We start from the raw sequence: 13,171 nt of genomic DNA on the forward strand, positions 1-13,171 counted from the left end.
CGCGTACCGTCTCAACCGTTCAACAGACAACGCCATTGTCATTACCCTCCACCTCGCCCTCACCCACCTGGACAAAAAAGACAGGTACGTTCAAATGCTGTTCATAGACTTCAGTTCAGCATTCAACACAATCATTCCTCAGAAACTGATTGGAAAGCTGAGCCTACTGGGCCTGAACACCTCCCTCTGCAACTGGATCCTAGACTTCCTGACTGGAAGACCTCAGTCAGTCCAGATTGGAAGCAGCATCTCCAGCACCATCACACTGAGCACGGGGGCCCCCCAGGGCTGTGTTCTCAGTCCACTGCTGTTCACTCTGCTGACCCACGACTGCGCTGCAACACACAGCTCAAACCACATCATCAAGTTCGCCAATGACACAACTGCGGTGGGTCTCATCAGCATGAACGGTGAGTCAGCATACAGAGAGGAGGTGCAGCAGCTAACAGACTGGTGCAGAGCCAGCAATCTGTCTCTGAATGTGAACAAAACACACAAGAGAGATGGTGGTTGACTTCAGGAGGACACGGAGCGACCACTCTCCGCTGAACATCGACGACTCCTCCATAGAGATCGTTAACAGCACCAAATTTCTTGGTGTTCACCTGGCGGAGAATCTCACCTGGTCCCTCAACACCAGCTCCATAGCAAAGAAAGCCCAGCAGCGTCTCGACTTTCTGCGAAGGCTGAGAAAAGTCCATCCCCCAGCCCCCATCCTCACCACATTCTACAGAGGTTGTATTGAGAGCATCCTGAGCAGCTGCATCACTGCCTGGTTCAGAAATTGCACCATCTCAGATCGCAAGACCCTGCAGCGGATAGTGAGGTCAGCTGAGAAGATCATCGGGGTCTCTCTTCCCACCATTACAGACATTTACACCACACGCTGCATCCATAAAGCAAACAGTATTATGAAGGACTCCACGTACCCCTCATACAAACTCTTCTCTCTCCTGCCATCTGGCAAAAGGCACCGAAGCATTCTGTGACCAGACTATGTAACAGTTTCTTCCCCCAAGCCATCAGACTCCTCAATACCCAGAGCCTGGACTGACACCAACCGACTGCCCTCACTGTGCCTATTGTCTTGTTTATTATTTATTGTAATACCTGCACTGTTTTGTGCACTTTATGCAGTCTTGGATAGGTTTGTAGTCTAGTGTAGTTTTTGTGTTTTTTCTTACATAGTTCAGTGTAGTTTTTATATTGTTTCATGTAGCACCATGGTCCTGGAAAACATTGTCTCATTTTTACTGTGTACTGTACCAGCAGTTATGGTTGAAATGACAATAAAAGCAACTTGACTTTTTTTTAGATTATGAAGACATGCAGTCCTCTTTTATTGTCCTTTAGTAATGCATGCATTAAGAAATGATACAATATTTCCTCCGGTGTGATATCACAAAACACAGGACAGACCAAGACTGAAAAAACTGACAAAACCACATAATTATAACATATAGTTACAACAGTGAAACAATGCCATAACTTGATGAGAAGTCCTTGACTTGACAGATTAGTGTTCTTTCTGAAACCACAACTTAATTTTTTAGTGTATTCCCTTCTCTGTGCAGACCATTTGTTTTTGTCTGCTCAACTTGTCTTTGTATGTACCCTATTTTGTTGCAATTTCTGCAAGTTTCCCCTTTAAATCTGCATTTGTTTGGTTTATGTGAGCCCCTGCCACAACAGTAACACAGTTTGTTTAGCCAGGCAGGTTTCTGTTTAGATGTTGCAATTTTGTTCATGCTCGCTTTGATACCTGACTGCAACCCAAGCATCTCTTTCTGCAGTTTCCATTGAAACAGCAATTTGAACTGCTCTTTTAAATGTAAGTTGTGCTACAGTTAGGAGTCATTTTTGAATGCATTCTTTTAAGATTCCACAAACCAAATGATCTCTTAGTGTATCATTAAGCCCATTACCAAACTGACAATGCTCAGACAATCTCTTCAAATCAGCCACATTCACTGAAATGGACTCCCCTTTTCTTTTGATTCCACTTATGAAACCTAAAGCATACTGCAATCAACAATGGCTTTACTTCTCAAAGTTACTGCATCATTTTTACAATATCAGCAAAGCTTATATCTGTTAGTTTGGTTATAGCAGTCAAACTTTGAAGCAAACTGTATGCCTTTAAACCCAATGCATTTAGAGAAATTGGTACTTCTTTCTCATTGGCTCTTTCATTTGCTTCAAAATGCTGCTCAGTTTGCTTAGTATATATATTCAATTAGCTGTTGTGCAATCAAATGTCTCACCCTTTCCAATTTAGCTAGCCTTTTCTGTTTTTTTTATGATTATTATCACCCGATACTCACTCTTTATGAACTCGTGAACTCTTCTGTTTTCTGACTTCTTTTATAGAAACTTGATCATGTCTTCCCTTCCAAAGGACACATGCCATGCTGCCTTTTGTAACTCAACCCTCTCTCGCTGTATTCTTTTTAGTTCAAATGTCTCACTGTTCTGGAATTGGTTGGTAGCTGTCTCAGGTTCATTTTAAAAGTACCTCATCACCAACGTTATGTTTTGTAACTTCAAAACATGAAAGTAATTCAAAGAAAGTCCAAAATATGAGTCTTACTATGGGTTTTCATGTGGTAGTGTGATGAGGTATGCAATTCATGTATTTTTACATATTACCCATAATGAATTAATTAAACAAACAAGAATGCTTAAACAAACAGTATAGAAGAGTACGCAAATATTACAAAAATATTAAATACACAACAATATCCATTTTGTACCTGTTACAAGAACAACTCGCATGAATATTGCAACGAACAATCTTTTAGCAGAATTCGATGGGTTAAAGAGTCATGAGGGAAAGGAATTGTTGATATTTCAGGTCAAAACGCTGCATCAGGACTGAGAGTCAACAGTCAATGTACAATCAGTGGCCATTTTATCACCAGTCGGACCATTCTTCTCTGACCTCTCATTAACAAGACAGTTTTTGCTCACAGGACTCTGCTCTCCGGGTGCTGTTTTTGTTTTGCACACTATTCTCTGTAAACGCTGGAGATTGTTGCATGTGAAATTCCCAGAAGATCCTCCTTTTCTGAGATTCATAAACCACCCCGTCTGGCTCCAACAATCATCACAACACACAGAAAATGCTGAAGGAACTCAACAGGCCAGGCAGCATCTCTGGCAAAGAGTACAGTTGATGTTTTAGGCCGAGACCCTTTGATAGGACGGAAAAAAAAGATGAGGAGTAGATTTAAAAGGTGGAGGAGGGGAGAGAGAAACATAAGGAGATAGGTGAAACCTGAAGGGGAGGGATGAAGTAAAGATCTGGGAAGTTGATTGGTGAAAGAGATACAGGGCTGAAGAAGGAGTCCGATAGGAGAGAACAGAATGCCATGGAAGAAAGAAAAATGGGAGGAGCACCAGAGGGAGGCAATGGGCAGGCAAGGAGAGAGGGAAAAATGGATGGGAAATGGTGAAGGGGGATCTGGGGGCCATTACTGGAAGTTTGAGAAATTGATGTTCATGCCATCAGGTTGGAGGCTACCCAGACGGAATATAAGGTGTTTTTCCTCCAACCTGAGTGTGGCCTCGTAGCGACAGTGGAGGAAGCCATGGATGGACATATCGGAATGGGAATGGGAAGTGGAATTAAAATGGGTGACTACTGGGACATCCTGCTTCTTCTGGCGGACAGAGCGTAGGCGCTCGGCAAAACTGTCTCCCAATCTACTTTGGGTCTCACCGATATACAGGAGGCCACACCAGGAGCACCGGACATAGAACATGACTTACAGGTGAAATGTCGCCTCACCTGGAAGGACCGCTTGGGGCCCTGAATGGTAGTGAGGGAGGAGGTGTAGAGGCAGATGTAGCATTTGTTCCGCTTGCAAGGATAAGTGCAAGCCCTATGCGACTCCCTTGTCCATTCATCCTTCCTTACCGGGTGATGATAGAATGAAGCATGAGAAGGAAAGGGTGAAGATAGCTGCTGGAAGGAGATAAGTAGGAACACAAAGGCTCCCAGCACTGGAATCTGACAAATAAGAGAAGTGGATCACATGAACCACTGGAGAAAGGTGAATGGCAAAGGCCGGGTAATAGAGTATAAACTTGCGATGTTATGTTGCAACTCTTGCATACATACACACCAGTTAGATCCAACTTGGAGTATTGTGTGTATTTCTAGTCACCATAATGTGGGAGGATTGTGGTTACGCTGGAGAGGGTACAATAGATATTCATCGTGATGTTGGCTGCATTGGAAGACTTTAGTTATGGGGAGAGATTCGATAAGTTGCATTTGCTTTTCCTAGAAAGACTGAGACTGAGGGGTGACCTGATCGATGGTTGATTTCGATGTTTAAGAGAAGTTTGGATAGGTATATGGATGATAGGGGTATGGAGGGCTATCATCCCAGTGCAGGTCGATAGGAGTAGGCAGTTTAAATAGTGCAGCATGGACTAGATGAGCTAGGGCCTGTTTCTATGCTGTACTTGTTTATGTCTCTATGTGTGTATAATATCATAAGAGACAGTGAGGGGCAGACAGAATGTTCTCCCCATGGTTATCCTGGAAAGATGGAGAGTGAAAAGGGATCTGATAGATGTGTATAACATCATAATTGGCAGAGAAGGGGAGATAGGATGTTCTCCCCATGGCTGGGCATCAAAAAACAACAGGGGGTAGGGTTAAGGTGAGAGGAAGTTTGACATCTGGAACACTGCCAGAAGAGCAGTCTAGTGTAATCACCAACTTTAAGAGATATTCGACAGGCAGAAAAATGGGCTGCAGACTGTTTCAGGATGATTATTATCTTTGAAATAAGGTGCATTTTCCAGGGATAAAGGGAAGGTGTGGGTGTAGTTCTCAAGTTTTGGAAGACATCTTTTGAAATGGATTACTAATTGCAAGATCCCACCTGATTCTAAATTGTAATATTAATAGCATGAAAATGCTTGTGGTAAAAATAATTTTAATGATTCTTTTACATTCATCCTTCCAAAGATAACTCAAAAGTGAGTGTAGAAATTTTTAATTCATTGCAAGGTAAACAAAAAACAAGTATCGAGTAAGAAGCATCAGGATACAAGTAATCCAACGTCCTCCAAGCCTGGTCAGTTAATTTATTTATAACATTATATATTGTAGTGCAGTTCAGTGAATTATGCAAAAGGCACATTTGGAACTGATAAATATCTTTATGATGTCAATGACTCTTAACTTTGGATTATTGTAGCTTTTCTGATGCATTTGTGCTCCAGCCAGACTAGGCTGCCTGGGCCACTTTGACTACAGCACAAGTACCTGTTTCTTTGAACTTCAGAATCGTACCGCCTCCCCATTCAAGTTCGTGACCATTGTTCAGCCTCCTTCCTACCTGCCAAAAAAAGCCAATTCAAACCAACTTCATTACCTAACTTTATCCAACTTTGCTCCCATCCCAATAACTCACAACTACACTGTCTACGACCACCAGCTTTGCCTTTCAGTTGACAGCCCTGAGCCTAAATCAATATCCACCAGCCAACTGTTGCCCCAACCCATTTACCCATCTTCAGCTCCCTGGTATGACCTTCTGGAAATGGATATGATCTCTGTCCTGGACTTCATCATCATCATTATGTGCCATGTCATATGATGTGGGCAGTCATGGTCTTTGGACCATGAATGTTCTCGGTAATTTTTTCTGCAGAAGTGGCTTGCCGTTGCCATCTTAGGGGCAGTGTCTTTACAAGATGGATGACCACAGCCATTGTCAATACTCTTCAGAGATTGTCTGCCTGGCGTCAGTGGTCACATCACCAGGACTTGTGATATGCACCAGCTGTTCATACAACCATCCACCGCCTGCTCTTAAGCTTCACGTGACCCTGATTGGGGTCTAAGCAGGTGCTACACCTCACCTAAGGTTGACCTGCGGGCAAGTGGAGAGAAGAAGCACTTTTCACCTCCTTTGGGAGAGACGTATCTCCACCCTGCCACCTGTGTCCTGGGCTTACCTACATTTTTTTGAGTGCTCCATAAAGTGACAAGAAGGCGATAAGTCTATTCAGCAGTGCACCCTGCCTTGGGCAGTGTAGTGCAGTCAATGCATGATGCAGAGTGAGCACATGGTGGGATTTCCCCATGTTCAGTAGCTAACTTCACTGTGTTCATCTGGAAAAGCAGATGGATTGGCAAAGAACAGAGTGTTTCTCAAGAAATTGTACTTTAGAACAAGCAGGCACTCTCACAAGGGAAATGGGAGATCGAAAGAGCAAAGAAATTGTACTGTCGCACAGCAGTTATTCTGACTGATAGATTGACAGGTTTTATCTGTTAAGTGGGTTTTGCAGAATTATCACAAATTTGAAAAATGGCTTTAAATTGCCTTCATTCTAATTATTAGTTTTCTAATTAATCATACTTGCTGCTTTCTCTGAAAGTGCCAAAAGCATTTTATATTAAATTCATCACCAAACTCCTGACTACATTGTAGCATGTGTTATCAAAGAGGAAGATTTACTGCACAGATTTTCAAGAAGCAGGCTTTGCCAAAAATGAAGACATTGGTGAGGCCTAATTTGGAGTATTGTGTGCAGTTCTGGTCACTTATCTACAGGGAAGATACCAATAAAATGAAATGAGTGCAGTGAAGTTCAGAAGGGTGTAGCCAGAACTTGAGGACCTGATTTATAGGGAAAGGTAGAATAGGTCAGGGCCCAATTCCCTGGAGTTTAGGAGAATGGGGGAAATTTGAAACAGAATCAGAATCAGCTTTAATATTACCAGTATATGTCGTGAAATTTGTTAATTTAGTGGGAGCAGTACAATCCAATACATGATTGCCCACAGAAGGCGAAGAGTGGTTGTAGACGGGTCATATTCTGCATGGAGGTTGGTCACCAGTGGTGTGCCTCAGGGATCTGTTCTGGGACCCTTACTCTTCATGATTTTTATAAATGACCTGGATGAGGAAGTGGAGGGATGGGTTAGTAAATTTGCTGATGACACAAAGGTTGGGGGTGCTGTGGATAGTGTGGAGGACTGTCAGAGGTTACAGCAGGACATCGATAGAATGCAAAGCTGGGCTGAGAAGTGGCAGATGGCCACCCAGTTCAACCCAGATAAGTGTGAAGTGGTTCATTTTGGTAGGTCAAATATGATGGCAGAGTATGGTATTAATGGTAAGACTCTTGGCAGTGTGGAAGATCAGAGGGATCTTGGGGTCCGAGTCCATAGGACTCTCAAAGCAGCTGCACAGGTTGATTCTGTGGTTAAGAAGGCATACGGTGTATTGGCCTTTATCAATCGTTGAATTGAATTTAGGAGCCGAGAGGTAATGTTGCAGCTATATAGGACCCTGGTCAGACCCCACTTGGAGTACTATGCTCAGTTCTGGTCACCTCACTACAGGAAGGATGTGGAAAATATAGAAAGGGTGCAGATGAGAATCACAAGGATGTTGCCTGGATCGGGGAGCATGTGTTATGACGACAGGTTGAGTGAACTCGGCCTTTTCTCCTTGGAGCGACGGAGGATGAGAGGTGACCTGACAGAGGTGTATAAGATGATGAGAGGCATTGATTGTGTGGATAGTCAGAGACTTTTTCCCAGGGCTGAAATGGCTGCCACAATAGGGCATAGGTTTAGGGTGCTTGGGAGTAGGTACAGAGGAGATATCAGGGGTAAGTTTTTTATGTTTATTATTTCAATTCATAATTCAAGTCAATTAAAATGTTGCCTACAACGTAAGCTGGAAAGTTTCCTATCTTGTCCAGACATGCTTGGGCATGCTTAGGTGGCATGGCAGCTGCATGGCAGGGCAGATTTTAGTAATAATTATTGGGTTCAGGACTGTAAGGATGGAATTTGTTATCACCAGGCACAAAAATTTCTATGAAGGATTTAGATATTTAAGACAGATGCTTCCCAGAATAACTGATGCCAAGATTAAGGAAAGCATTTTTGTTGGTCCACAAATCAAACATGTCATCAATGACAGGCAATTTGAAGAATTTCTAGTGGGACCAGAGAAAATCACATGGAAGGCATTCAAGGAAGTTGCTGAAATTTTTCTCGGTATCTGCAGAGCACCAAACTACATGCAGCTGGTTGAAAGCATGTTTCAAGCATATAAAACCATGAAATGCAACATGTCATAAAGATCCATTTTCTGCATTCCCATTTAGAATTCTTCCCTGCAAATCTTGGTGCTGTCAGTGACGAGCATGGTGAAAGGTTTCACCAGGACATTGCAGTCATGGAGAAAAGATACCAGGGCAACTGGAATCCATCAATGCTGGCGAATTATCGTTGGACACTTAAGCGAGAAGCTTCAGACACTGAATACAAATGAAATTTATTAACAAAATATTTTTAACTTATTTGAACTATTGCAAAGCATCAGCACAATTATGCAATTATACACATTATATTCAATAAAAGTTAATTTGTTGTTTCTCGAAATTCCTGCGTGATACAAGTAGTCTGAAATTATATTTGTCTTCATCTTCAAGCAGTCTATCATAAACAAAAAAAATTCTGAGGAAGCAACACTTTTGAAAAAATGTGTTGTCCAGTGGATTGGTATTCTAGCCCTCTGCTTGTTATGCAAAGTGATAAGTCCAATAACCTTCTATGTAGGTTATTGAACTTCTAAAATGTGAATACTTTAATAACGCTTTTGGTGCAGGAGAAATAACTGAGTAGCAATAAATAAATTAATAATTTCAACTTCAAGATTATAATGATAATCATGAACTAATTTGCCCTTTCTATGAATATTTATTTAATGATATCTCTCTTATGTTATAGGGCAATAATTTTGCATCAATGTGGGATAATTTCAGAAAATGTACACAATTCAAGAGAGCACTTTCCAGAAAAATCTCTCTGGTAATTCAGTTTCTTCTATTTGAAGTTTACATTCTGTTTCTTAGCACTGATGTTCATGTTATATGTTATCTAGACCAATTGCCACAGAGTTTTCAACCTGACTGCAATACAATTGGATGGCTGGGAGATTAGCGTCATAGAGTCATAGAACACTACAGCACAGAAACTCCATCCAGTCTGTGCCGAACCATTAATCTGTCTACTCGCGTTGACCCGCACCTGGACCATAGCCCTCCATACCCCCCATCTATGTATTTCTCTTAAATGTTGAAATCGACCCTGTATCCATTACTTCAGCTATCAGTTCATTCCACACCCTCACCACCCGCTGAGTGAGAAAATTCCCCCTCATGTTCCCCTTAAACATTTCATCTTTCCCCCTTAATCCATGACCTCTAGGTCTAGTCTCACCCGACTTCAGTGGAAAAAGGCTGCTTTCACTTACACTATCTATACACCTCATAATTTTGTATATCTCTGTCAAATCTCCTCTCAATATTCTACCACTATGATAAGGGATACAGCAATTAAAATAGTTATAAGCTGCAGGATTACTGTAAGTACTGCTGATGATTTTCCAACCTACTCATCTGCATGAAGCTGGTGATATATCATAATGCAAGCTGCTTACCCCCCACCCCCATTAGATAGTCTTGCTAAGCACTCCAATGCTGCAGTATTCTGCACAGTTAGAGAATTACAGAGCAGTGAAGTTAATTAGGAGGAGATTTCATGAACCACAATCTGTTGAATGCAAGTAGAGAGATTCACAGCTTCAGTGTGGGCAGCAATGCAATTTCCTGGCAAATGCACAGCTAAAGAGAGAAAAAAATCTTTGAACAGTACTTATTAGCCTATAAATCATTCATCATCAAGAAAGACACACTCAGCTGGCACGACGCTGGTTCAATATACACTTTCTATCCATGCCCATGTTGAATAGAATCGGGAACTGGTTATACGAAGAACGAAAGGTGAAGGAGCCCACTGGTGGTGTAGTGGCATCAGCACCGCCCTCTTCAGGCAAATGACCCTGGGTCTGAATCCTGCCAGGCATTCGCACGCTTTCTTTCTGAGCTGGGTTGAGCATTGAGCTAGCAACTGGGCCCCATAAAAAAACAGACAAATGCTAAGGAAAGGGCAAAAAAATTGCTGCCTGACGTGCCACAAGACACGAGAAAGAATAACGACACAAAAGTACAAAGTAAAATGTATTATCAGAGTACATGCATGTCACCAATTACAACCCTGAGATTCTTTTTCCTGTGGGCATACTTAGTAAATCCATAGAACAGTAACTGTAAACAACATTAATGAACAACGAACTGTGCAAATGCAAATATAAATAAATAACAATAAGTAACGAGAATGAAATAACAAGATAGAGTCCTTAAAGTGAGACTACTAGTTGTGGGAACACCAGAAATAGAATGAATGCAGTTATTCCCTTTTGTTCAAGAGCCTGATGGCAGCAGTAACAAGAGGTGGCCTGGCTGGTGAGAATGCTGCTCGTCTGTGGCAACGTTTCATGTCATGTGCTCAATGGTTGGGGGGCTTTACCAGTGATGTACGCGGCCGAATCCACTACCTTTTATAGGGTTTTCCACTCGAGGGCATTAGTGTTCCTATACCAGGCCATAACGCAGCCAGTCAGCACACCTTCCACCACACATCTATAGAAGTTTGCCAAGGTTTTCGATGACATGTCGAATCTCTGCAGACTACAGTGTACTGTTGGATCTCACTGTAAATTCTTAGATTAGACTGTTTAATTGTTACTTTCTCTGCAGTTTAATCACTAATTATCTACTTGTATTTTATATAATTACTTACATACAAGTAACTACTTACTGTGTTTCCTAATGGATATAGTATGTATTCATTCATTTGTTATGCGCTGTGTTGTATGATGTAGGCGATCATGGTCTTTCCATGACAATGATTGTTCTTGGCAAATTTTTCTATGGAAGTAATTTGCCATTGCCTTCTTCTGGGCAGTGGTTTTACAAGGCGATGACCCCAGCCATTGCCAATACACTCAGAGTTTGTTTGCCTGATGTCAGTGGTCACATAACCAGGACTTGTGACATGCACCAGCTGCTCATACGACCATCCACCACCTGCTCCCTTGGCGTCACATGACCCTGATTGGGGGCTAAGCAGGTGCTACACCTTGCCAAGGGTGATTTGCAGGCTAGTAGAGGGAAGAAGTGCCTTACACCTCCTTTGGTAGAGGCATATCTGCACCCCACCACCCAATAGTATGTATATGCAAGTTTAATATGCCCCTCGTGGTTATTTAAAGTATAACTCTGGAATGCTTTGTAAACTTCTTTGTTCTGTATTATTTGAATAGTAGCTTTCTAATTGGTTAATTCTTATCTTTAAGTATGGCATGTTCTCTATCTCTGTGGTATAATACAGCTGTTCTATGCTAGGCACCATCTTAGTTCCTTTGTCTCTGTCTTTGCATAGTAGACCGCTGTCACTATGTGTTCAACTTTCCTTTGTTCTATTCACTTTTAATAAATCGATCATGAAGCAACAAGTTTTGTGCCTCCATCCTGATTTCTCAAAGAACCTTGGATCAAAACCATCAGAATCTATGCATTGTGGACCTAGGGGTAGAACTCAAGTGGTGGATGATGGGTCACATGGATCATGGATGTTGCAGACACAGAGCAGAAAGAGTGTAGAAAGGTCAGAGCTTCAGTTAAGTGGTAAGGAGGGAGGAGAGGCAGAGAGGAATCTGTTGGACGTCTTGGAAGGGTGCTGAACTGGGATGATCAGTGCTACTTTCAGGCCAAGGCACCAGGCACTCAGCAAGGAGAATTGTTGGTAGCAATGACTTACAGAGGGTCAAACTTCTGGTAAATTAACTATTTTCTAATCAGCCCCCATTCTGCTAATTGACTTTTTAATTTGTGCTGAGACACATTTCCCCTCAAAAAGATATTGCCTTGCTGAATAAATTCACTTGAATAATCTGTTGCAATGGCTTCATTTTCAATGTATTCTATAAACTCTCACTCTTTGTGAAAAAGCTGAACAATTATTGAGATTGAAGTAATCATCAAGAACTGAGAAGAATTCCATTTATTTATTTCTCAAGTCCTAAACACACACACAGATTAATAAATATTGTTGTCTAAAATTTGTCTCGCACTAATTCACCAATATCGAAATTAAAAGATACTAGAGATCCTGAGGTAGTGACAAGGTCACAACTAGCATCAGAACCTCTCTAAATGAGCAGGTATGATCAACTCTGCATGTTCCAGGAACAGGTAAGAAAAGATGTAACTAGACAATATCAAGTGCCCCACTGCCAAGCACATCTTTCCCTCCCCCCCCCCACTTTTTCCTTTCCGCAGGGATCGCTCCCTACGCAACTCCCTTGTCCATTCGTTCCCCCCCCATCCCTCCCCACCGATCTCCCTCCGGGAACTTATCCTTGTAAGGGGAACAAGTGCTACACCTGCCCTTACACTTCCTCCCTCACCACCATTCAGGACCTCAGACAGTCCTTCCAGGTGAGGCAACACTTCACCTGTGAGTCAGCTGGGATGATATACTGTGTCCAGTGCTCCCAGTGTGGCCTATATATTGGCGAGATCCAACGCAGACTGGGAGACCGTTTCACTGAACACCTATGCTCTGTCCACCGGAGAAAGCAGGATCTCCCAGTGGCCACACATTTCAATTCCACATCCCATTCCCATTCTGATATGTCTATCCACGGCCTCCTCCACTGTGAGGAACAACACCTTATATTCTGTCTCGATAGCCTCCAACTTGATGGCATGAACATTGACTTCTCTAACTTCTGTTAATTCCCCACCTCCCCTTCGTATCCCATCCCTAATTTTTATTTTTTCTCTCTCTCTTTCCCTCTCACAATAACTCCTTGCCTGTTCTCCATCTTCCTTTGGTGCTCCCCTCCCCCTTTCTTTCTTCCAAGGCCTTCTGTCCTATGATACTCCCCCTTCTCCAGCCTTTTATCCCTTTTGCCAATCAACTGTCCAGCTCTTGGCTCCATCCTGTCTTCTCTTATCATTTCGGGTCTCCCCCTCCCCCTCCCCCTTTGTATGAAATCAAATTTCATACAAAGGTTGTCTGAGCAACATCACAATCTCAGCGGCAGCTACTTAATCAGTAACAAACCTGATCTGGAGAGTCTGTGTTGTTGTAACTCCAGTTCTACCTGTTCTACCTATATGTTACCATCATGTGAGACTCTCTGATGAGAGAAAAGGATTGCTAAATGTTTTCCCACAAATTTTTCAATCATAAATATTGTAAACCATATTACTA

This window comes from Mobula hypostoma, chromosome 19 (genome assembly GCF_963921235.1).
Source record: "Mobula hypostoma chromosome 19, sMobHyp1.1, whole genome shotgun sequence".
Classification (NCBI taxonomy): Eukaryota; Metazoa; Chordata; class Chondrichthyes; order Myliobatiformes; family Myliobatidae; genus Mobula; species Mobula hypostoma.